The sequence below is a fragment of the Trachemys scripta genome, chromosome 6 (assembly GCF_013100865.1).
Source record: "Trachemys scripta elegans isolate TJP31775 chromosome 6, CAS_Tse_1.0, whole genome shotgun sequence".
In the NCBI taxonomy this organism is placed as follows: domain Eukaryota; kingdom Metazoa; phylum Chordata; order Testudines; family Emydidae; genus Trachemys; species Trachemys scripta.
The window spans coordinates 12,383,402-12,407,945 of NC_048303.1; the positions used below are offsets into that span (position 1 = coordinate 12,383,402).

General features: G+C 45.4%; 1 long non-coding RNA gene across 1 annotated transcript in view; it reads left to right on the top strand.

Annotated features, from left to right (window-relative positions):
• Positions 1–1,025: 1,025 nt before the first annotated feature.
• LOC117878953 overlaps positions 1,026–24,544 on the top strand; it is a 51,493-nt gene continuing 27,974 nt past the window's right edge. The window contains exons 1-2 of the long non-coding RNA XR_004646148.1: positions 1,026–1,139; positions 7,755–7,830. This is a non-coding gene — a long non-coding RNA (uncharacterized LOC117878953). The remainder of the gene's footprint in view (positions 1,140–7,754; positions 7,831–24,544) is intronic.

The following is a 24,544-nucleotide window of genomic DNA, read 5'->3' on the forward strand; positions in this document are numbered from 1 at the left end:
CCTCCTCCCCAGTCCAGTCCCTCGTCCTAAGTGCAGATAACGTGCACCTTGTTTTTGCTGGAGTTCAAGCTAGAGGAGGTCGGTGGGATTGTTTGCACACCAAAGGTGCACTAATTTGACTAGTTTAAGGCTATGTCTATGCTACAGTTGGAGGTGTGATTGCACATTGTGGAGGCATATCCCTGCCAGCTTGAATAAAAATTAGCAGTGAAGACGTGGTGGCACTTGGCTGTACAAGCCCTCCCGGAATCCTGGGTATATACTCATATTCCTAGCTTGCACGGGGGTCTGTGCTCCGTGTCTTCACTGCTGTTTTTAATCATGCCTAGCTACCTGAGCTGCAATAACACCTCCAGTTGCTGTGTAGACATGCCCATATCTGTCGAGGAATCTTGATACACAGAACCGAAGAGGCCTCTCAGGGACTTGGGCAAATTCAGTTGTTTGTCCATATATCAGCAGTGTGCATGTGCATTTTGCATCAGTACTTGAGTCAGGAGCTCTTCAGTTTTCATTCCCGCACGTGGGCACTGAGGGTACTGCTCCAATCAAGCACAAAGGATTAAATTAAGAAAATAAACTTTCCTCCCAGCTCCGTGCTCCATTCTGTGCTGTCCATAGAGCACTGCAGGCTTTGATCTCCCGAAGGAAGTATCTTCCTTGGCACTTGTTGATCCTGCGCCCCAGGCTATGTAATGCACCTTCCAGCAGGGATCTTCCAAGCAACAGATGATGATTCCTGAGAGGGCATCTCCACTGCATGGACCAGACTAGCTGCTGCAGCAAAAGACTGAGGGGAACTTTTCAAAAGTTAAGAGCATGTGTAGCTAAAAAGGTTTAGGTGCTGCACCTAGAGTTTTTATTTGGGGTGCTTAAGTGTAAAAGTTGGGGGTACCTGGTCAGGGACCACTGGAAGCAGAAACAATGTCTCCAGAAACAATAGCCTTTGGAAAATAAAGGGCAAGTATATATGATATGCTCTTCCCAATATGAACACATTTAATTAGTAGTGCATTCTCTCTCTCCCTTCCTAGTGGTGCAACCTGGGATTTACAGCCTGAAAAGCTGGACTTCACACAGATTCACAGGAAGCTCCGGAACACCCCCAAACACCCGCTCCCGCACATAGACAGAGAAGGGTAAGTGCCATCGTGTTGTCTTCTCTAATACTGTGTGGGTGTGTGCGTGGGTGTTTGTGCACGTGCTTGGCTTCAGGGTGGGGAAACACAAATGGGTCATGTGGCGGATATTAGAAATTTGAGGTGGAAGCTTGGGTCATCTCCTGCGGGGGCTAGTGTGGAACTGTTCCCTCTATTAGATTTTCTATTGCTTTGACCAGGCCAGTTTCCAACAAATATGGGGCCAAACTAAATCCCTTAGGTCAAACACCCCTTAACAATGGGAAGGACTAGAGCCCATTTCTCTGATTTAGGTCCATCTCTGCTTTAAAAAATCCTAAGGGACACGGCTTCCACCTCTTTCTCTAGCAAGACTTCCACAGTGCTATAGTGGAACACGAAAATATTCTTCATAAATTTTCCTTGCCATAATTTCATTCTATATCTCCTAGCCATAAACCTGTGTATGTTATTAAACAGTCCCTCTCTATCCTTGGCATTTAACACAATCTAAATGCTTTTACACTGAGGCTGTATTCCACCATAGTTGTATAAAGCTACAAATATTTACTGGTACTGTTTTCAATCCTTCTTCATAAATCAGTCCTTGCAGTCCCTTAGTCATCTTTTTCTTCATTCTCTCCAGTTTATCAACCTGAGCCTCCTCCAGGTCCTAAGGTGTCCAGTACTGTGAGCAGTATTCTAGGTGTTACTCACCAGTGGTGTAGAAAGAAATCGTTGCCTCATTGTTCGTGGCTTCTGCAAGTTGAGAAGTTGCCAGATCTTAATGTAGGTGGTCTCCCCACTCCCAGCCAGTCAGTCAGTCAGTCCTGGCACCTAAACATTGACCAGCTAAGGAGCAATGCTGGCTGTGGATACGGAGGCCACTACATATTCTGTATGTCCTAGTTATGACAAGATACCAGTCGATCCTTGATGTAACTCCGTAAAGTCTCCAGCAAATGGAAGGGTATCATTTCTTTAGAGATAAGAATATAGTTACTCCAGGGCTAAATTTGGCCTCAGGTGATGCTTACTTTTGTCTGAAGAGGGATGAAAAAGTATGTTCCTGTTTACAAGGAGCGACCGGAAGGATTAAAATATCTTATCTAATGAAGCCAGATGGCACTCATTCAATTTTTCCATTTGCTGGAAAAAAATTGAAAGTTTCAAGTACACGCCATTAAAATGTACCCCTCTAGGACTGAATGTTTAGTTAAGCATTGTATCACAATTGGTGGAGCATCCCAAAGACAGGACTTGGTAACTGTCCGTTTTAGATAGCTGTGTGGGAGACCAGGCCCTCGAACTGGTGAGAAGCAAAGCAGGCTATCTTGCACAACTTCATTATGCACTCAAAACATTGGCCTAGGTCTTTGTGGACTGGTGTTCTATGGAGTTTATAAATAGCATCTTACAGAATAGCTAGAATAACTTCTAAAGCATTTTTAACTGGTGATATTTTTGTCTACCTCTGGTTTTTAAGAATTTTATACGAACGGTGTTATGTAAAAATCAAATACATTGTGCTCAAGATCTCATGGCACTTTTCAGATAATCATGGCCATTGGAGGCGAAAGAGACATTTTATATTGATTGGATCATCTGCCCTGCTAATGCAGGATTGTTTTGCACTATAGTAGATGTGTTCACCAGTTTCTAATTGAGCGATTGTCTCTTCCTAGATACAGATTTACCTGATACAATATTATTAATTTTCTGCCCTGAATTGGCATGCCGTGTTGCTGGATGCCATTAAAAAGTTGTATTGTTTCACTGCAGAGGTGGCTGGATTTCAGCCGGGCAATGATTCTGCAGTTCAGAGTTTGCTTTGGGCTCCTTTTGGATGAAAGGCACTAGACAAATAAGTCTTTAATTCTACCAGATAAACACTATTGAATGTTGGTTTGGGGTTTCTTTATCAGAGTCCAACTTAAATCCACAATAGCAAGGATAAAGACAAAACCCTATGCTTAATTCACCTTGTTATGCTCATTTGTTCCAGGGACAGCGAGTGATTTTACTGACTACAGTTGCTCAGTACAAAAGGATGCATCAGGAATGTCCTTGTGGGCTACCTCAGATTCATAATGTAGTTTAAAGGCAGCAGGTTTGGGCGGGGGCGGACTCTGGATGGGTTGATTGGAAATTAAAACTTTATCCTAATAAACTACAACTTTAGGCCTTGATCCTGCAGTTGGATCAGCATGGGTAGATCTGTGTGTCAACATGGAGCCCTATTGAAAACAGTGGGCCACCATTCAGGTGAAAGAGGCCACCCACGTGAGCCAGATTGCAGGACTGGGGCTTTATTTTTGTTTGTTGCCTTTCACACAAAATGTGCATCAAAACTCTTACCGGAACTAAATAATACAGCTGCCGAATTGAAATAAGAAGGGATAGCAGAAATAGGAAAGTTAAATGGACATCATCAACTTAAGTTTTGCTTGGGTTTGAAAATATTTCCCAATAATTGTCAGTAATAGAAGTTACAAATAACCCCTACTAGAATTAAGACTAGAGAATTTTTTTTATCTCTCTTTGAGTTTGCATACTTTGTGCATTCAACAGCATTTTGTTTAATCATAACTTCTCTGTCTATCCCCTGGATAGTCAGCTAGTTAATCAATTTCTCCTTTTGCTTGTGTTGGTTCTCCCCCCCCCATCCAGGAACAGTGGGCAGAAAAACTTAAAGCTCATGTTCTATTATGTCCGCTGTGATCCCTAAATCCTTTTCAGAGTCACTGCTTTCCAGGATACAGTCCCACATTCTGTTGGTACGGCCTGCACACTTTGTTCCTGGGTGTATGACCTTGCATTTGGCTGGAATCCATTTTGTTTGAATGGTCCCACCTTGCCAACTGATCCAAATCAGTCTGTGTGACTGTGCTATCATCAGTATTTACCTGCCAATCTTTGTATCATCTGCAAGTTTTATCAGCAGTGATTTTATGTTGACTTCAGATCATTGATGAAAATATTGAATAGTGTGGGGCCTGGAACCAATTTCTGCAGAACTCCACTGCAAACACCTCCATTCGATGATGATTCCCCATTGACAACTACATTGAGATGTATCAGGGTTATTCTGAATCTGTAAAAAGCAACAGAGGGTCCTGTGGCACCTTTAAGACTAACAGAAGTATTGGGAGCATATGCTCTCGTGGGTAAGAACCTCACTTCTTCAGATGCAAGTCTGAAGAAGTGAGGTTCTTACCCACGAAAGCTTATGCTCCCAATATTTCTGTTAGTCTTAAAGGTGCCAGAGGACCCTCTGTTGCTTTGTGACATGTCTCAGTTAGCCAGTTCCTCATCCATTTAATGTGTGATTCATTAAATATTCTATAGTGTTTGTAGAAGAGCGGACTCATCCCTGCGGCGCCTCCTGTTGGTCATCCAGGGAATTAGCTCACCAGCCTCTGGCGCGCCCTCCACAGGCCAGTGATCCGCCTTGTCCTCTGCACTGGCCCCCCCATGTCCCTCCCAGGACCTAGTGCCCCTGTTACTGGGATGCTGCCTCCCTGGCAGTATCCCACAGATCTGGGTCTCCCCTCCCTGGGGAACCCCTACCCACTATCCCCACCTTGCCTCAACACTAGGCCACTGCCAGTCACCAACTAGCCCCTGCTCCCTGGGGCAGACTGCAGTGTAAGCCACTCATCACTGGCAAGGGGGCTTTGGACCTGCTGCCTTGGACTACCCCTGGGCTGCCCTCTGCAACCCCCAGTACTCCTTGGCCTTCCGCTAGGCCGCAGCCTGGGGCTATCCAGGCTGGAGCTCCCCAGCCTTTCCCCAGCCCTACTCCACTACAGGTACCCTGTCTAGCTCCCTGCAGCCAGGTCCTTCTCCCTCTGAAAGCAGAGAGAGACTCTGAGTGCCTGGCTCCCAGCCTCTTATATAGGGCCAGCTGGGGCCTGACTGGGGCGTGGCCCAGCTGTGGCTACTTCCTCAATCAGTCCAGTAGCTTTTCCCTTTGCCCCAGCCCTCTGCCAGGGCTGTTTTAAACCCCTCAGACAGGAGCAGGGTAAGCACCCCGTTACAGTGCTATTTTTTTAATCAGAATGTCATGTGGTACTAAATCACATGCCTTACAAAAGTCTACTACATCTGCATAGTTTCCTTTCATCAATCAAACTTGTAATCTTATCAAAAAATGAAACTAGGTTTGTTTGACAAGTTCTGTTTTTCATAAAACTATGTTGACTGGCATTAATTATATTTCCATCCTTTATTTCTTTATTAACTGAATCCTGTGTCAGCTTTTCTATTATTTTCCCTGGGATTAATGTCCCTGATTTCTCTTGCTTCCTTTATCAACTTTCTACACTTCATAACTTTTAATTTATATTGATTGCTGTCTACTTCTCCTTTTATCCATTTGTTATATTATCTATTTTAAACTATTTGCAGCCTTCACTTCCCCACTGAACTCAGATAGGCTTTAACCCACAGTTGTCCTCTTCCTCAATTGTGGAATCATAGTTTATTTTTGGCCATCTAATGAATTTTTCTTAAAGAACTCAGAATTTTCATGCACATTTGTCTAACTTTTTCCTCTCAGTTTTGCTCATAATTTTCCTCAGCTTTGGGAAATTAGCCTTTCTGAAGCACACAGTATATATATTACTGGTTGGGACTGTCCTTTGTTTATCTGTACTAACTGTGGTCAGTCATGATCACTGGCCCCATTGAACATACATTAAATATTTGTAAACATATTTTAAAATCCAATAACGGAAAGCACCTCACTTTAGTTTTATTATACATATAAACCTTAATAAAAATATACGTTCCTATAACTCGAACAGGAAGGTAGGGATGAAAATTGCTGGGCATCGGACTTATTTACACAATACAATTCTAGGTCTATCCTATTGGGGAGGGATAGCTCAGTGGTTTGAGCATTGGCCTGCTAAATCCAGGGTTATGAGTTCAATCCTTGAGGGGGCTACTTAGGGATTTGGGGCAAAAATCTGTCTGGGGATTGGTCCTGCTTTGAGCAGGGGGTTGGACTAGATGACCTCCTAAGGTCCCTTCCAACCCTGATATTCTATGATCCCCTATCATTGAAGCTGATGAGAGCTTTGCCATTGGCCTTTAGTGCCTTATAATTGCAGACAAATTAGGATATAACATATTTAAAAAGCCCAGACTCTGAATAGATTCTGTGATGTAAGCTGCATGAAATGTAACTTCCTCCCACAGGAAGTGCATCCATGAGACAGTCAGTATAGAATAGGAAAATAGTGTTTTCTTAATGTATTTGAGCAATGCTGTCAACCAGTAGAACAGGTTTCTCTTTTCTCTTCAGCAAATCCCTCCAAGGATATCTTATGCACAAAATAGTTAAATAATGCTAGTAGAGAATGAGTCTTTTGTCCTCCCCTTGTGGCTCTCCCACATAAGAAGTCTAGGACTCAGCCACAGCCATGGGACTTGGGTCTCTGTTCTGTATAGCTGATAGCGCATGAATGGATTGCTGTGCCCCACAGAGCTGCATTGACTTCAGTTCAGCTCAACAAAGGAACAGCCATCTGCCCGTATGCCATCAGTTGCAGGATCGGCGCTTTGGCCTTTTAGCTCCAGGGACAGCGGCCTATGTTCTTAAGATATGTCTGCCCTGCAGTCACGGGGCTAGCTGTCAGCACAGACTAGCCGCCCGAGCAATTATCCACGGTTTCGGGTAGGTTTGTGCAGCCCATGCTGAAGCCTGTGCTGGTGCAATGTCACTGCTCCAGTATCAAAGCTGGCTTGGGTATGTCTACACGAGCTGCAGTCACACCCCAGGATTGCAGTGTAGATGTACCCTTAGTGTGAGAGGTTCCAAGCATGAGTCTCCGTTGCCTGAAGCTGAAAGACTAAGGCCCAAATCCTCAAAGATATTTAGGCCCCTAACTCCCAGTGAAATCAATGGAAGTTAGGCATCTAAATACCTTTGAGGATCTGGCTCTAAGTCTCCTAGTTGTGTTGACTCCTTACCTTCTTACATGGAGCAGCCACTAGAGGGGGACAGAGGCCCTCTTTCTTTCCTGCTGTGGGTTACAATTAATAAAACCCTTTCAAGTGAATAAACAACAGTTAAATAGAATTGTTTAGATTTGGATCTGTGGGACCAGGCTTAGATTTTGTTTTTGTTTTGCTTTTCTCACCACCCCTTTACCAATCCCAGTGCAATGGCTCTCATTTGTGCTCAAACTCTGCAGCTTTCCAGGCTCTTCTTTTTAACCTTCTTTCCCCTTCTGTCCTTTTTATTTTAAAAAAATCCTCTATAAATCTGACACTGACCTATGCTTGAACCAGGGATGAGTGCTGAGAATTAGCAGTACGCAGGGAAACATGAGGGATAAAGACAGTTGTGCCAAAGTTCCTCATGCAAAAAATGTTCATGCACACAGAAGCAAATAGTCCTTGGTGCAAACAGATCTGGGAGAGGCAGTTATATGTTTGGCACGGATGGTTACCTGTCTGCATGGGGATGTTTTGGAGGCACAGGTTATATTGGGGGAGATCCTCCCCATTCTTTTTTTTTTTCCATGTAGCGGTAGAAAACTAAACTCGCCTTCTGTGGTGGGTGAGAAACGTTAACTTTGGTTTCACGTGCTCTTTTTCTTTTTATTGTTGTTGTTCCTGGCTCAGGCTCGGAAAAGGGAAGCACGAGGATGGAGACGGAATCAACCTGAATGACATAGAGAAAGTCCTTCCCGTCTGGCAGGTATGTTTTGGTGGCACCGCATTGCTGATATATTGCTGGTTCCCATTTGTTCGTATTGCTGATGAAGATGGCCCCTTCTCTTGTGCTGTACCCCGCATGGTTAGAGATCTAGCCGGCTATGTAAATTAAAGTTTAAATTAAATTAATAGAGATATCCTATCTCCTAGAACTGGAAGGAACCTTGAAAGGTCATCAAGTCCAGCCCCCTGCCTTCACTAGCAGGACCAAGTACTGATTTTGCCCCAGATCCCTAAGTGGCCCCCTCAAGGATTGAACTCACAACCCTGGGTTTAGCAGGCCAACGCTCCACCACTGTCACTTGAAATACTGAGTGAAACGTTTATATATGGATTATTGTCTTGAAAAAAATTCTCCAGCCCTTTCCTTTCCGGGATCCATTCTCCCCAGACATCTTTCCACTAGAATAGTTATGGCTAAACTGTCTTTGACACTCTGGTACAGCAGCCTTTGTGGTAAGTGGGGAGAAACTTTCAGGTTAATGATTCCTGTTGGGTTTGCCTGCTGGTCTGTCTCAATTACACTTCACTTGCTATGTCCCAAACTCGAAAGGAGAGCTGAACACCTGCAGTTCCTGTTGGACTCAGCGAAAGCTGAATATGTTTGGTCCCTCTTTGGGTCAGATGACATCTGAGACTTGAGAATCACCCCCTTCCTTGCTTCCAGAACTGAAGAATTAGAATGTCTTGCGTGTGATGAGGTGGGCGATCCTCTGTTCTCAGCTACCGAGCAAAAAGTACTCCAATATCTTGAAGGACTTCCTAAACTCTGCCAATGTTTAAACCTCTTTTTCCAGAGAGTTTGGCTTCTTTCACACCTGATGTGTCCACTACAAAGCCATTGCCTTTGAATACTATGGCCCTAATTATCCTCTCACGCTGTTCTTACACCTGTTTAAATCCATTGATTTTAATGAGTTAATCCTGATTTATACCAGTGTCAGAGGAGAATCAGTCCCTGTATGTTACATTGAGCCTTACTTTGAGACATGACCTTTGCCACATGTTACTCGGGAACCTGAATTGTTATTCAGTCAAAGACCCATCAAAAAGACCTTGTATAAGTGTTTAATTTGGCGTATCAATTTTGCCTGTAGGCAGATTAGTAGAATATTTGATGTGTATTTCAAAGACTTGCTTATATGTGCATGTATTGTCACCTATGCATATGGAAACTAAGAGCCGTGCATTTATTGCTATGGATTTATTGCGTGCATCGTTGACAAGTGAAATACTTACTGGCAGCTGGTCTAAGCCAGATAGATCATTGTTAACTGGATTTGAATGTAATCATGCAATGCTGGCAATGACTGATTTGCTGTTTATCGCTCTCTGGTTTTAAATGAACCTTAGGAATATAGTGCTAGATTCACAAAGATTCTTCGGCACCTAACCCCCAGACTTAGGTATCTAGTCTGGGTTTAGGGACCAAGTCCCAGTTTTAGGCTCCATTGAGATCCACAAAACTCCCGCCAAATCCTGTGGGCACCTAAACTCACCCAGCACCTACATTTTCAGAGTAAATGTTCCCTCGGCGCCTATGTTTCTGCCTCTGAGCATGTGCGCTGCTGCCTCAATCTAAGCATCTGAACACATAGCCCCTGCTTAAGCCCCAGAGTGACTCATGAACCTGGAAGATAGGCATTAGCCCACCTATTCTGCATTCGGGGCCCAATCTAGTAGATGTGCTCTGAGGCCTTCTGCCCAATGGGGTCCCTTTCAAAGTCTGGCTGGATGCAGAGGTGATAGTGCCCAGCTTATAATGTTCAGCCCAGTGGATTGATCTCTCTCCTGCGAGCTGCAGGAGATCCCTGTTCAAATGTTGTCTCCCTTAGTGGCAGACGGGGGGGAATTGAGTCTGGGTCCCCCACATCTCAGCTGAGTGCTCTAAACACTGAACTAAAAGTGACAAGGTGGATGGCACCACCACCTCAACCTCCTCCTTGTCCCACTGTTTGTGAATCACTAGCAGAGAGAGGCGCATCCCTGCTGCCTGGACATTGGATCCTAACTCCATGAGAGGTGCGGGGTTTAGCACACATCTCTCTCATTGGTGCCTCCCACTGCCTAGCTTTGGCAGCTCTCTGCCAAGTGTGCTGGCTTTGGTGGATTGAGTTCTGAGACGCCTGTCTCTCCCCGTTCATTGGATAGGGAGCCTAGATGCCGAGCTCTGGTTCTGTGAATTGCAGTGGTGTTCCTGTGATTTTTTTTTCTAGCCGCCTAAAAGCTAGACAGTGTGCCACTGAGTGTTACAGCGCCCAAGTGCCTTTGCAAATCTAGCCCCATAGTGCATAAGCATGTTAGAAAAAGCATTGGTGTGAGGGTAGGAAAACAGCTCAGGCAGGTGTGAGCTCTTCAAAATCTTGTGGGTGGTTTGTTGATAAGCACCTTATAACAGGACAGTTACTGCTTCCAGTTCATCTGCCAGGACCTGTGTGTTAACAGTTCCCTGTGTAGTGGGGAGAAAACCTGTGTGGGAAGAGTGCTGCACTGAATGCTCTAATAGGTCTCGTCTGTGGTTCTATGATGCATTCAATTTTAAGTGGCTAAGAATTCTGAGCTCTTTCTCAGCCTTGATAGCATTAATCGGGCATGCCAAGTGGAGGCCCTTTCTCCCTCCTAGGTGCCTCATAAATTTTGGTTTACTTTCATGTGGGTCTGCACTGGAGATGGACCCTAAATCAAAACCCTGTTTCCAAACACAGCCAGGTTTGAGGGAATTCACACTCCAAACTGAGATCTGTATCTGACAGTTGCAATGGCCTCTACAATGGAATGTGAGATCTGAACATGCTGAATCTTTTGTGATATTCAAGACTTGATAAGTTTTGCTGGTAGAACCCATCTCTAGTTTATGCAGAAAATATCACAAGAGACATCTGCGTTTTTTTGGCAGTATCAATATTGTAGGCTAAGTGAACAGAACAAAGATGAACTAAAAAAAAAAGTCTGCACTCACAGTTTTCCTGGGTAGTTTTCCTTTCCTTTTCCCAGTTTCCCAGCCTTTTGTTCTGAAATGGAAATATTTATACCACTCCCCACTGGGAAGAGTAGGCAAGATTAAGGCTTAAGAGTGATGGTGCATTCTGCCATCTTGTGGACATTTGTATTAGGACATCACCAAAGCAAGTGGTGATGTTTAAAATTTGTTCTCAACAGCCCAGATAGATTTAATTTTTTTAGGATTTTTTTTCCGTCTTTTTTCAAGCTGATCTGTTGCTTTTGGTAACAAACCGCCTTTGTTTTGAAAGAGTGTGCAGTAATGGTGGTAGTAAGCAAAAGAATGAGGTTAAGCACATTGGGGTAGAAGGAGTGTTCCTTTTCATTTGTACAGTGTCTAGCACATTGGAGAGACTACTGGAAACACATAACGACAGGATATGCCTTGTGTTGCCAAAATCTAGTGGCTTATGGGTAATACTCCATTTGTGTGGACAAAAAGTGGAAGTCAATGGGATGTGGGCACCTAAGTCACTTAAATTCTTTTGAAAACTTTCCCCAGAGAGACTGCTGCAAATAGTTTTCGGGGCGGGAGGGGATATATTTTGAAGGTAAATAAGTATTTTCGGTTCATACGACCCACTTTGTTATTGCAGGGCTTTTTGGTGCTGTGTTTGCTCAGATGCAGTGTCGGGTTCTCGTCATCCTCTTAGTTTTTACCTGGCTTGTCAGCTGCTTTGACAGAGGCACAGGAGACCAAATGACTTGCCTGACGTTGAAATACCATGGACGTGTGGGGGATCATGCAGCATGTGCAGTGCTTTCACGGCCATTGGGGTCTGGTGGGCTTGGAAATGGTTATCACTGAATGCAGTGATCTCAGCTGATTAAATTCTGCAGATGGCAAAACCCCAACAAGCTATAAATTAACCAAACGAAAACCAACCTGATGCACACACAGCCATATTTTGCAGGTCTCCATGTTTAGCTCTCCCCTCAGGCAGGGCCGGCTCTAGGATTTTTGCCGCCCCAAGCAGAAACAATTTTGGCCGCCCCCATCCCTGCCTCCTCCCCCCAGGCTCTCAAGCCTGGGAGGGAGGGGGAGCAGCAGCGCGTGAATCAGCTGTTTCGCGCGCCGCGGCCGCTCAGGATCTCCCCCTCCCTCCCAGGTTTGAGAGCTGGGAGGGAGGGTGAGCAGCGGCTCGCGAATCAGCTGTTTCGCGCGCCGTGGTGCGCGAGCGGCAGCAGCGGAGGTGAGCTAGGGCGGCCGGGGCACATTTTTAGGGGCGGCATTCTGGCGCCGGCCATGCCGCCCCTAAAAATGTGCCGCCCCAAGCACCAGCTTGTTTTGCTGGTGCCTAGAGCCGGCCTTGCCCTCAGGGCAGATGCAGTTCCACAAGCAGAACTTTGGCCACCTTCTCAAGAAAAACAATTTAATGCAGTATTTTATTTCATAAAGAACAAGAATGGCACAATCCCTCTAATTTAACAGTAATAAAATCTTTCAAAGCTTGTCTTATAGTATAAATGCATTTAAAATGTGTTGAGTTTTTTTTGACTGCTTAGTTCACAGCAGGGCTGTAGAAAGCCATTTGTTGTAGCGGGTTCTGGAATACCTGGCATAAACCTCGCCATGGTTTCCTGGACCTTTCACACCCGTTGCCCCCGTGTTGGTAACTTTCCTGACCCAATTCTCTCCTAGTTTTGAAATATTGGTGACCTACCAATTAAGCCTTTCTCTCCAAGGAGCGCCAACAGTTGGTGACTAAATACAAAAGTCACTTGCAAATTAGGATAGAATGATTTTATGCCTATTTCACAGATGTGGAAACTGAGTCACCGAGGTTAGGTGACTTAGTTCAAGGTCACAGAGAGTGAATTGCAGACCCGAGACTAGATCCCAGGAGTTTCCCAATTCCCCTGGGCTAGTCACCTGTTTCTCTGGCTCACAAATCAAGGTTACAAACAGTGTGAGAGAAGAAACTACATGAGTAGCGATAAGAAATAAAACTATGTAATCTTCAAGAGGGGACCAGAGGAGTGAGGTTCGAAAGAACTTCTCACATTCATAGAATGCAGAGTTGTCTGTATATCATTTTACATTGCATTCCTTAGACAGGCACAAACCATCCTTTCTGTAAATCGTTAGCTTATATATTGTATCACTGTGACAGGTTGTGCTGTTGTATTGTCTATTAAAAACAACGAACATTTTCTTTCCAGTAGAGAGCGCAGCATTGCGAACACTAGGGGTCTGACTCTTCACTGCCTTGCACCTGACACTTAGTTTGTCCGTGTGTAGATAACTACACAGTGTAGAAGGCAATGAAGGAGCTGGCCTGAGAATTTTTGTAGCTTAAAAAAAGTAGCTCGAGCTGCAAACAGCAGTTATCTTGGAGAAGGACAAACTTCAAAAGAGATAGGTTCTCTTGGGCATCTGAGAGCTTAACTGAGCATAAATGATGCCTGCTCCAAAGGACCTGCGTCTTGTTGAAATGAAGCTTCTAAAAAACCTTCAGAGACTGCCATGGGTACTGTCCCCTGGTGAAGAAGGAGTCCTAGCTTCAGCTAGGCATCTGGAGCTGGGGTGGGGAGCAGAAGAGGAGGGGATAATTTGGAGAAATCTAAGCTGAATCCTGCTCCTGCTGAAGAGTTTGGGAGTTTTGCAGATGACTTCAGTGTGGCAGGAGCAGGCCTGAGCAAGGCATTTTAAAGGGCCAGCATTGCAAATAGCGATTAGCAGCTATGTATCTTCCTGGCGTGTATACTTTAAAAGTCGCATGTCATGGTGTGTGTGCTAGTGAAAAAGGTACTGTATAATATTACGATACATCCTCAAAGCAGTGTATAGTTCCAATAATTGGAACACCCTGGTGAAGTATTATCGCCTGCTTTACAATGTGGAAACTGAGTACAAAGAGGTTAGGTGATTCTCTAACATCATACAAGTTAGTGGCTGAGCTGGGATCAGATCAGAGGAGTTTTTGGCTCTCCTTACTGCACACAGTCCCTTTGTTTCCAAATTGAAATGAAGCAAAGCATAGCTCTCCGGTTCCAACATAGATGTGCCATGACAATTTTTTTGCTGCCATTAGATGGCAGTGGGTTTTTAGCTATTTCATTGTGTGTACAGCATATGTTTGTATGAACGTGTTCTAGAGACCAGTGATGCAGACTCGCACAGCTGTTCACAATGTCAAAATAATTCTGCAGGAGGCACATTTCTTTCAGTTCCCCTATTTAAAGAAATGGGAAACTGCACTGTCCGTTGTGGTTTAGGCAGTGGGGCCTTTAAAGAGTCTGTCTCTGCTCAGTCATGAAGCAAAGATCCTCCCACCTAAATTTAGTATCTAAAAGCTCCACTCCAGGTGGAGAATCACCTGTATCTGTTAATAGAACTCTGAATGATGATTCTGAGTCACTGGAAGGAAAGACCAGCACTAGTCCTTAAAACATCCTGTTTCATATATATATGTGTGTGTGTGTGTGTGTGTGTGTGTGGGCATGCGTGTGCACATGTCAGGAATGGTCTAGATAATACTTGGCCCTGCCATGAGTGCTGGGGACTGGACTAGAAGACCTCTCAAGGTCTCCTTCCAGTCCCACGTTTCTGTGATTCTATGTGCAGATACATATATAGGTGTGCTTTTGTCTATCCTCAGTGAAGGTTTTCCCCATCCTAAAACTTACAAAACTATCTCTGAAACTTGATCCTGCCTCCTGACCTTCACTTTTTGTACAGCAGGAGAGCAGCTAACAAGCTGGTAGCTTAGAAAGCATTGTCACAAGAGTGAAGTACAATGTTTTGTAGTAAGTATTCATAGAAGATTAGGGTTGGAAGAGACCTCAGGAGGTCATCTAGTCCAACCCCCTGCTCAAAGCAGGACCAACCCCAACTAAATCATCCCAACCAGAGCTTTGTCAAGCCGGGCCTTAAAAATTTCTAAGGATGGAGATTCCACCACCTCCCTAGGTAACCCATTCCAGTGCTTCACCACCCTCCTAGTGAAATAGTTTTTCCTAATATCCAACCTAGACCTCCCCCACTGCAACTTGAGACCATTGCTCCTTGTTCTGTCATCTGCCACCATGAAGAACAGCCGAGCTCCACCCTCTTTGGAACCCCCCTTCAGGTAGTTGAAGACTGCTATCAAATCCCCCCTCACTCTTCTCTTCTGCAGACTAAATAAGCCCAGTTCCCTTAGCCTCTCCTCATAAGTCATGTGCCCCAGCCTCTAATAATTTTTGTTGCCCACCGCTGGACTCTCTCCATTTGTCCACATCCTTTCTGTAATGGGGGGGCCCAAAACTGGATGCAGTACTCCAGATGTGGCCTCATCAGTGCTGAATAGAGGGGAATAATCACTTCCCTTGATCTACTGGCAGTGCTTCTACTAATGCAGCCCAATATCCCATTAGTCTTCTTGGCAACAAGGGCACACTGTTGACTCATTCCAGCTTCTCGTCCACTGTAATCCCCAGGTCCTTTTCAGTAGAACTGCCGCTTAGCCAGTCGGTCCCCAGCCTGTAGCAGTGCATGGGATTCTTCCATCCTAAGTGCAGAACTCTGTACTTGTCCTTGTTGAACCTCATCAGATTTCTTTTGGCCCAATCCTCCAATTTATCACTCTGGACCCTATCCCTACCCTCCAGCGTATCTACCTCTCCCCCCAGCTTAGTGTCATCCGCGAACTTGTTGAGGGTTCAATCCATCCCATCATCCAGATCATTAATGAAGATATTGAACAAAACTGGCCCCAGGACCAACCCCTGGGGCACAGCACTTGATACCGGCTGCCAACTAGACATCGAGCTGTTGATCACTACCCGTTGAGCCTGACGATCTAGCCAGCTTCTGTATTCAGTATGCTGGGGGAGGGGTTGAAAGCTTTTATAGAATGGCCTGAAGAATCAAGATAGTTACGTAGCTGGCATCTTGAATGTTTGCTGGCCTAAGGTTGGTTTGAACTCCCTCCCACCTACAGATCTTCCCCAAAGCATCCACATGCACCTTTAAATCTCCAGTGAATAGTTAGTTGTTTTATGTTCTAAGAAGTACAGTACTTGATGTGTCGCAGTAGAGATGTGGCATTCTTGAAAGTGTGTTTTGCTTTGCTTTATAATATGTGGTAAACATTGAGTATAAGAGTGGATTTGATGTCATCTGGCTCAGTGTCTAAGAATGACTCATCATTGTGTGCGTCTGAACTGCCCTGTGGGTTACCCCTCACTCTTCTCCCTCTGTTTATCATTGTCCATCCTGTTTGGAAGGATTAAAAACAAACAAAAAAGCCATAGCTGATGCTGGATTTTCAGTAGCAAGTGACCTTTTGTTTAGTGGAACTGATTGGACTCTCTTCTCCAATACCTATTTGATTGTATGTAGTTGCTGTTTCAAGTGCTAGTCCATGTGTGTATTCCACTGTGGGGTAAGCATGCACCTGAGGCTGGAATATTCTTGCAAGCAGCGTCCACTGGTCCGCGCCTGTACCCCTGCTCTCCTCGCACTCCACAAAGAGGGTACAAATGATGTCATGGACCAACCGTCTTTCTGGTTCCTTCTTACCGTGGTATGGCCCGAACAGGACTCTCCAGTTTTCAGTGTTTCTCCTTTCTCTTCAGCCCGATCCTTGTTTTCAAACCTATAAATATTTCTAAGTTTGTTAGGTTTCATAGAATCATAGAATATTAGGGTTGGAAGAGACCTCAGGAGGTCATCTAGTCCAACCCCCTGCTCAAAGCAGGACCAACACCAACTAAATCATCCCAGCCAGGGCTTTATCAAGCCGGGCCTTAAAAACCTCCAAGGATNTTCGGATGCATACTTCTTCTATGCATCCGAAGAAGTGAGGTTTTTACTCACGAAAGCTTATGCCCAAATAAATCTGTTAGTCTTTAAGGTGCCACCAGACTCCTTGTTGTTTCTAGTGAAATAGTGTTTCCTAATATCCAACCTAGACCTCCCCCACTGCAACTTGAGACCATTGCTTCTTGTTTATCTTTAGTTGTATTAGTATTGCTAGTGGAGAGTGACAATAGGGTAAGTAACTTCCCTTTTCTGACTCATGTCCCTTTTTGGAAGTTGTCTTGAATATTATGAGGGTTGTCTCACTTCGGTGCAGACAGTTAATGATACAGCTGTCATTCAACTTCCTAACTGGGTAAGGAACTATAACCCAGCTGTGCAAGAAGAGGGGAATTTATGCTTCTTACGTTCCTTTTTAAAAAGTCAATCTTAGCATTTATGAGTGGTGTTGGATTGACAGTCCTTGTATGTATGAGACAGGTAGGAACGAGAGTACAAGCTTCCATCACACCTCAACCCTGACCCAGAGGGACCATGTCTAGGGACAAGTGATTAGTTGAGTCTCTGAGCCATTTAGTCCTTGCCCTCTCAACAGGCTGCCAGTTAAGATAACAATTGTGGAGGTGGGTTTGTGATGTGGACACCAGTCCCCTAGACCTGGCTTGAGCTCTACAGACCCATTTTCTGTAAAGCTATCAGTGACAGCGGTGCCTCATTTAAAGAAGCATCAACTAAGGTCTCGTGTATGCTAAACTTTTCCTATAGAGTCCTATGATTGCTACCATCGGTGGAGCTGGATGAGCCGCAGCAACAGTGGGAGCTCTAGTGTAGACAAGGTGCTGCTGGCACGTCAACCGCCAGGCCAACTAGACTTGCTCAAATCAGGGTTAGACGACATAGTGGTTAAAATACCTGGACTGCTGTCTGCACTAGGTTCTCTGTGCCGCCACCCTGGTAGAGTGGCATTGCCAATTGTGGAAGATTTTGTGTGCTGTGCTGGCGTGGAGGGCTCACTAGTGAACAATGCAGATCTCACTCCTTCCACGAGGCACTTCAGGGACTGGGCACAGATCTCTTTGGAGGTGGTAGGCAATGCTTATGGAGAGGTGATTGATAAAACAACCTTATCAGCGTAGCGCCGAGTGCTTCCGAGTCCTTGAGACCCTTCCTCTCTGTACAGCACCCATCGCTTGGAATACAGTTCTGTTGATTACCCCGTCACCTTTCACCTTTCCTTATAAGGCTTCCAAGTCCCCGGAGTTACAGCACGGGTCGTTCTTTCCTGTTCGTTGTTTTCAGTGCAGCTAACTGTAGCCCACCCAACCCCTTTCCCAGGCAAAACTGGATTTTTCCTCATTATGTATCTTGGCTGCCTGAGGTTGCTAAGCAACGTGCCCCTGTTCAGCATTCTCCTGCAAGCTAGCTTCACCTTTAGCCAGTGGTTGCTGTAGGCAACCCCTCCCAGCAGTGCACTCAACGCCTCCTTTATACCTGCCAAGGGTGGGGCGGGGGAAGGATGCAGGACCTTGGACCACAAAGGTCACACTGCTTTGTGACACAACAACTAGCATGACCTGCTCCTGGAGACACGTGGACTTAGAAATCACATGCTCAGGTGCCACGGTAACAAGTGTGGTGTACGAACCTAAAAACAATCGATTATGCTTGCGGGTGGGGAGCTTCAGCATCCGAAAGCACAAGCCTCTCCCACTTGAGCTACGGGAGTAGTTCTGTTAGCTGTCACTAACACTGCTGCATCCAGCCACTAGGGGTATACCTGATCACCTGTACTGAGCTAGCTGATTACTGTACCTCTAATAAGGACACATGCTCCTTTCAGATATATTGTAAATCTGCAGTATATCATTCATAGCTATGAATTTGTAGTCATTCCTGGATAAATTTGTGTCCATTTATTCTTTTCCAGAGGGACTGTCCGGTTTGGCCAATGTACAGGGCAGAGAGGCATTGCTGGCACATGATGGCATATATAACATTAGTGGATGTGCAGGTGAATGAGCCCTTGATGGTGTGGCTGATGTGGTCGGGTCCTCTGATGGTGTCGCCAGAGTAGATATGGGGACAGAGTAGGCAACGAGGTTTGCGACAGGGATTGGTTCCTGGGTTGGTGTTTCTGTGGTGTGGTGTGTAGTTGCTGGTGAGTATTTGCTTCAAGTTGGGGGGTTAAAAAAAAAAAAAAATGGAGATATCCCATCTCCTAGAACTGGAAGGGACCTTGAAAGGTCATCAAGTCCAGCCCCCTGCCTTCACTAGCAGGACCAAGTACTGATTTTGNTGGGCATGAGCTTTCGTGAGTAAAAACCTCACTTCTTCGGATGCATCCGAAGAAGTGAGGTTTTTACTCACGAAAGCTCATGCCCAAATAAATCTGTTAGTCTTTAAGGTGCCACCAGACTCTTTGTTGTTTTTGTAGATACAGACTAACACAGCTACCCCCTGATACTTGACATACATAAGCCAGTAAGTGAACACTTCAATCTCCCTGGTCATTCTATTACAGATTTAAAAGTCACTATCATTGAACAAAAAAACTTCAGAAACAGACTTCAAAGAGAAACAGCAGAACTAAAATTCATTTGCAAATTTAACACCATTAATCTGGGCTTGAACAGGGACTGGGAGTGGCTGGCTCATTACAGAAGCAGCTTTTCCTCTCCTGGAATTGACACCTCCTCATCTATTATTGGGAGTGGACTACATCCACCCTGATTGAATTGGCCCTGTCAACACTGGTTCTCCACTTGCGAAGTAACTCCCTGCTCTCCATGTGTCAGTATATAATGCCTGCATCTGTAACTTTCACTCTATGCATCTGAAGAAGTGAGGTTTTTACCCATGAAAACTTATGGCCAAATAAATCTGTTAGTCTTTAAGGTGCCACCAGATTCCTTGTTGGTTTTGTATAATTGTCTATTACTGGGGATTCTGTCCCCCTTCTCTCAGCATCTGGAACTGTCCTGTGTTGGGGATGGAGATAGGACACTGGACTAGATGGACCACAGTCCCAATCTAGGTCAGCAATTTCTATGTTCCTATAACAATTACTCTTCTCATGCCACACCTCCCTTCCCTTGGCATGTGAGTCACTCTTCTTTTGCACACCCACTGACTGCCATATTAGAGGAAGCCACGCTACTTTAAAATGTGTCCCAATCGTCTGACTGATTCACACCTACCCTGTAATTTGTGCTCATTTACGTCCCCACTGAATTTGATCCAACCCATTTTAGCATATGGCAATTCAGTCTAACAAAGCTAGCTTCTCATATCCCAAGGGTCTTTCCAATACTGCAGCTACTAAAATGACTGTGGAAAGTCCCTGTCAGAAAGCCAGGCTTTATTGAATATAGGTCACAATGTACATCACCAAAGGACCGTACCGCAAGTCAAATCTCCCCTGCCAAGTGAAACGTGTTTTGCCGTTTTGTGCTGTGACTTCCAGTTAGGGGGTTAGCTTTTCACCATCTACCCTCTATGTAGGCTTGGAAGGATTACATTTTTATCGGTAAATATCAGTGAGTGTTGATTTCGCCACACACATGCAAACCAACACAAAAATATTTCCATTGATGAAGATCTAAATGTACAGAGGCAAGGTAAGAGAAATACTGCTTGAGAACTTACTGGAGACTGTAATTAAATAATTATTGTTTGACATTCCCCTCTCCCCCCCATAATTTCCCACAACTATGAAAATTTAAATAGCTAAAAATTGAAAAAAATGTTTAAAAATAAACATATCCATTAGAATTCTGCCAAGCCTATGTACATGCCATTTGCCTTAATTGTCAATGGCAGTCTCTTTGGGAGAAGGTCAGGGCTCAGTGAATAGACTGGCTTAATCACCTCTGACCTTTTTAATGAGAGGGTGATTCCCAAGTCAGAATTAAGGTCATTGACAGGGCAAAGCAGATGAAGCTGTTTGTTCCTTTGCTGTCTCTGGAACGTTAAAAAAGAGAAGTCATGGATGAGTGTGGTTTTCTGGTCACAGAGTTTATTCACCTTCACGAACTGGAATATTTTTGCGAGGGGACAAAAGCGTTGTCTATGATGAATGCAGCTGAACTGTGTGACCTGCATCGAATGTAACATCACTGCTGCTTATTGGGGGTGTGCAAAAGACGGGAACTCTTGCTGTTTTTAGACTGTGGTGGGAAGGTCTCTTCCATACGTGTCTGTTAAACTGTATACAGGACTTGTTGTAAATCTGGGGTAGTCAATAGGTGGACCATGAGCCAAATCCGGACCACCAGACACTTGAACGGACTGCAAAATCTTTTTATTTACTTATATTTACACTGCCTGTTGCTGCCTTTGACAGTCCAAGCTGTCAGCCCCATGTGGCTCAGGCTGTCAAAGGCAGCAATCGGCTAGGTAAGTGCATGGCTCCAGGCTCCTGGCGCCCCACACTATCAGTTAAACCAGAGGCAGTGCTCCTGGTAAGGATATGCGCTGCCACAGAGGGGGCGTAGTATGGACATGAAAAAACGTAGTAATTACTTCAGTGGCTGAACATCAACCTAACTTAGGTTGATTTAATTTTGTAGTGTAGACGTACCTTTATTATTATCATTATTGTTACTGCAGTGTGAAAAATGTTTCTCTGAGGTCTGGACCTTGACTGGACCTTGATCAGGAAATTTGGACTTTGCCAAAAAAAAAAAAAAAAAAATGATTTTTCCCTTTTGTATATCCACAGTGTGGTGGCAAAATAAATAAATAAGAAGGGGTGGGGAGGAGTTTGGCTCATTCTTTATCCCAAATCTGCAGAAAACTTTACAAGCCCTGATCTTGTATTACCTTAATATAAATGGTAATTATGATGCCCCTTTTTGACCCCAGCAGCCAGTCAAAGTTCAGGGCCTTGCAGTGAGGCGTGGAAATTGATGATGGGCTACTACGGTATTTTCATTGATGCAATCTTGTTATTTTCAAGAAATGTAGCAAGTCCTGCTTTTCCGAATGCAGGAGGAACCAAAAACAGAAGGAACGGTTTCTTAGCTTTTCAGCCCCAAATTTCTTTCAGCCATCACCCCCACCCCCATCCCACAATCTCTCTTTAGGTTTCTCCCAGGACCACACCATGCTTACTGGGTGCTGCTTGACTTTCTTGCTCTTCCTTTGAGTGGGTCTGAGTTTCTCGTTTGCCCCCCTCTCAGCTAATGTTTTCCACAGACGTCACCACCACCCCAACCTGGTCAGAACAATACCCAGTGGGGCTAGTTTCTAAGCAGGCTCCATTATGTTTTGTTTTAGGTGGGACCCCTTGCCTGTCTTTTACTGCTATCTTAAATGAAGGATGCGTTCACACCCATCAGTTTCAACATGGTTTTAACTTAACCCATAACAAAGTTTAACCCAGCTCTCAACAGTAGTAATAACTGCAAACTTCAAAGTGTGAGTCCTATTTTACTCTGGTTTTGGAGGCTTAGCCAGCACATCCCTTGGCCCCCATTGGCCTGGAGTGGCAAACCGCAGCCAGTGGGAGCCGCGATCGGCCGAACCTGCGGACGCAGCAGGTAGACAAACAGGCCCGGCCTGCCAGGGTGCTTACTCTGGCGAGCTGTGTGCCAAAGATTGCCAATCCCTGCAATAGGCCATCCCCTGAGCACCTGGTTCATAGAGATTCACTAGCCTTTCAGTTCTGTTCTGAGCACCGTATCCCTCTGTACTTCAGGTCCAGACTTCAGCAGCTAACTCCCAGGCCATCAGAAGGCAGCCAGTGTGTAATCTGGGGAGTCTGGGCCCAGGGGCTGTGGTAATGGCAACAATGGGATCTTCTGGGTCCTGATGCTCCTGAGGAAGAGCGGAGTTGGTGGGGTGGGGTAGAGATTTCTTTTGCTGTCCCCCTGAAGATTGGATTAGGCCCACTGGGTTCCACTAGATCCAGGAGGGCAGGGGGATGTAGGCAGCCAGCCACCCCCCAACTCCCCCAGAACACATTGTAAGTGAGAATTAGGTTGCAGGCCATTGTCCTTGCTCCCCATTGGAGGACAGCAGAAGGGAAGGGAATGGAGCCTGCAGCCTGTTGGCTAAGAAAGGAGTGGGGTGGATTCCTGGCTTTTATTTTCATGTGGAAATCAGGCAAAGCTTAGCCTTGATTCAGAGTTTTGGGCTGCATTTAAAGCAGAAAGTCAGAGTGAAACGCGGGGAGCAAAGGCACGTGAATCAAACCGAAAGGAGGGCCTGTGTGAACTGGAATGGCCAAGTGAGTCACTCCACCCTGTGATTAATCTGGCTGGTCTAAGGACACAGAACGCCACATGGCACACTCTCAGCACTAGAGGGCACTGCAGCATTTCTGTATGGTAGGCCTTTGGCACCATGGACTCGGGTGGTTAAACAAAGCTATGCACAGAGGAAGCTGTACCGGAGGCTGAGATTGTCACTTTTTCCAAATAGTAAAATATACTGTGTACGGTGGCTACATTTCCATATGCATCCTGAACCAGGGTCATGCCACTCTCTCTTCCCACTGAAAACATTTCAGCTGACCTCAGACTACCTCCCATCATGCATCCAAACACAGGCCCGTAATCTGCATACTGGGACCGAGTGGTCACGATTAGAGAGAGGCTGGCAGAGGCATGTCTGTGTGTGTGTATTCTGGGCTGAAATTGATTAGCACTTTGTGGGAAATGTTTGGTGAGTCGCTCTGCTAATCAAAGCAGATTGGGCCACATCGCTGGAATGGGATTAAAACAGGAGATCTCTGTACGGCCCCTATTACTGTAGTATCTGAGCACCTCCAAGTCTTCACTGTATTTGTCCTCCCTACACCCCTGTGAGACAGGGCAGTACTATTATCTCCATTGCACAGATGGGAAATTGAGGTCCAGAGGCCCATATCCTCAAGGTGCCTAACTCCTATTATCTTAAATGGGAGATAGGCACCTAAGTACCTTTGAGAATCTGGGCCAGAGAGACTAAGGGTAAACATTTCAAGAGCACCCAAGTGACTTAGGAGTTTTAGTCCCCGTGACTTTCATTGAAATTTGAACTCCTAAGTGCCTACTACATTTTTGAAAATGCTTCTTTGCTGCTTTTGAAAAAGTTACCTGAGTGACTGCCACAGACTGACTGTATGATCTGTGTCTAGAGTCTAGAACTGAGCCCATGTTTCCTATACCCCAAGCTAGTACCCTTCCCGCCGGATCATCCTTCCTCTCCATGGATGAGCCCAGCCACAGAGGTTAGGAGTGTTCAGTACCAGAATTCTGGGCTTGGTCCACCTCCCTTTAAAACTGGCAAACATGGGCTGGTTAGGATAAACCAAGAAGGAGCCTGAAGGTTGGCCGAAAATGGGAATTCAGGGAACTGGAGAGGAGAAATTAAAAGTGGTTGCAAGTGGGGCTCTGTGGGTAGTAACAGCAGGGTGCAGGTGGGTGTTCTTGAGCAGTTGCGGGGGAAGGAAGAGTAGGAGTTAGCCCTGGAGAACATGGGAGCAAAGGCAGCAAGGCAGGCAGGGGCCCATCGTCCTGGGTGGAGCTAGGAGAAACGGGAGAGGTTGTGGGGACGGAGGGAGAATTTGAGGAACATGAGTGCTGTGAGGCTGCCAGCTGGGTGGTGTTTCATGGCCAGGGTCCTCCAGGAAGTGGACTGGGCAGAATTGCTCCCCAGCTGGCTAGCTGTCACCAAAGATTTGCATGTCCTGGCCATTTTCACAGGCCATGCTCTAAAGTAGCAGTTCTCAAACTGTGGGTTAGGACCCCAAAGTGGGTCACGACCCCATTGTAACGGGGTCGCCAGCCAGAATCATAGAATCATAGAATATCAGGGTTAGAAGGGACCTCAAAAGGTCATCTAGTCCAACCCCCTGCTCAAAGCAGGACCAATTCTCAACTAAATCAGTCAGGGTTGGTGTTAGATTTGATGGGACTCAGGGCCAAAGCTCGAGTCCCATCACCCAGAGCCAAAGCCCAAGTCCCAC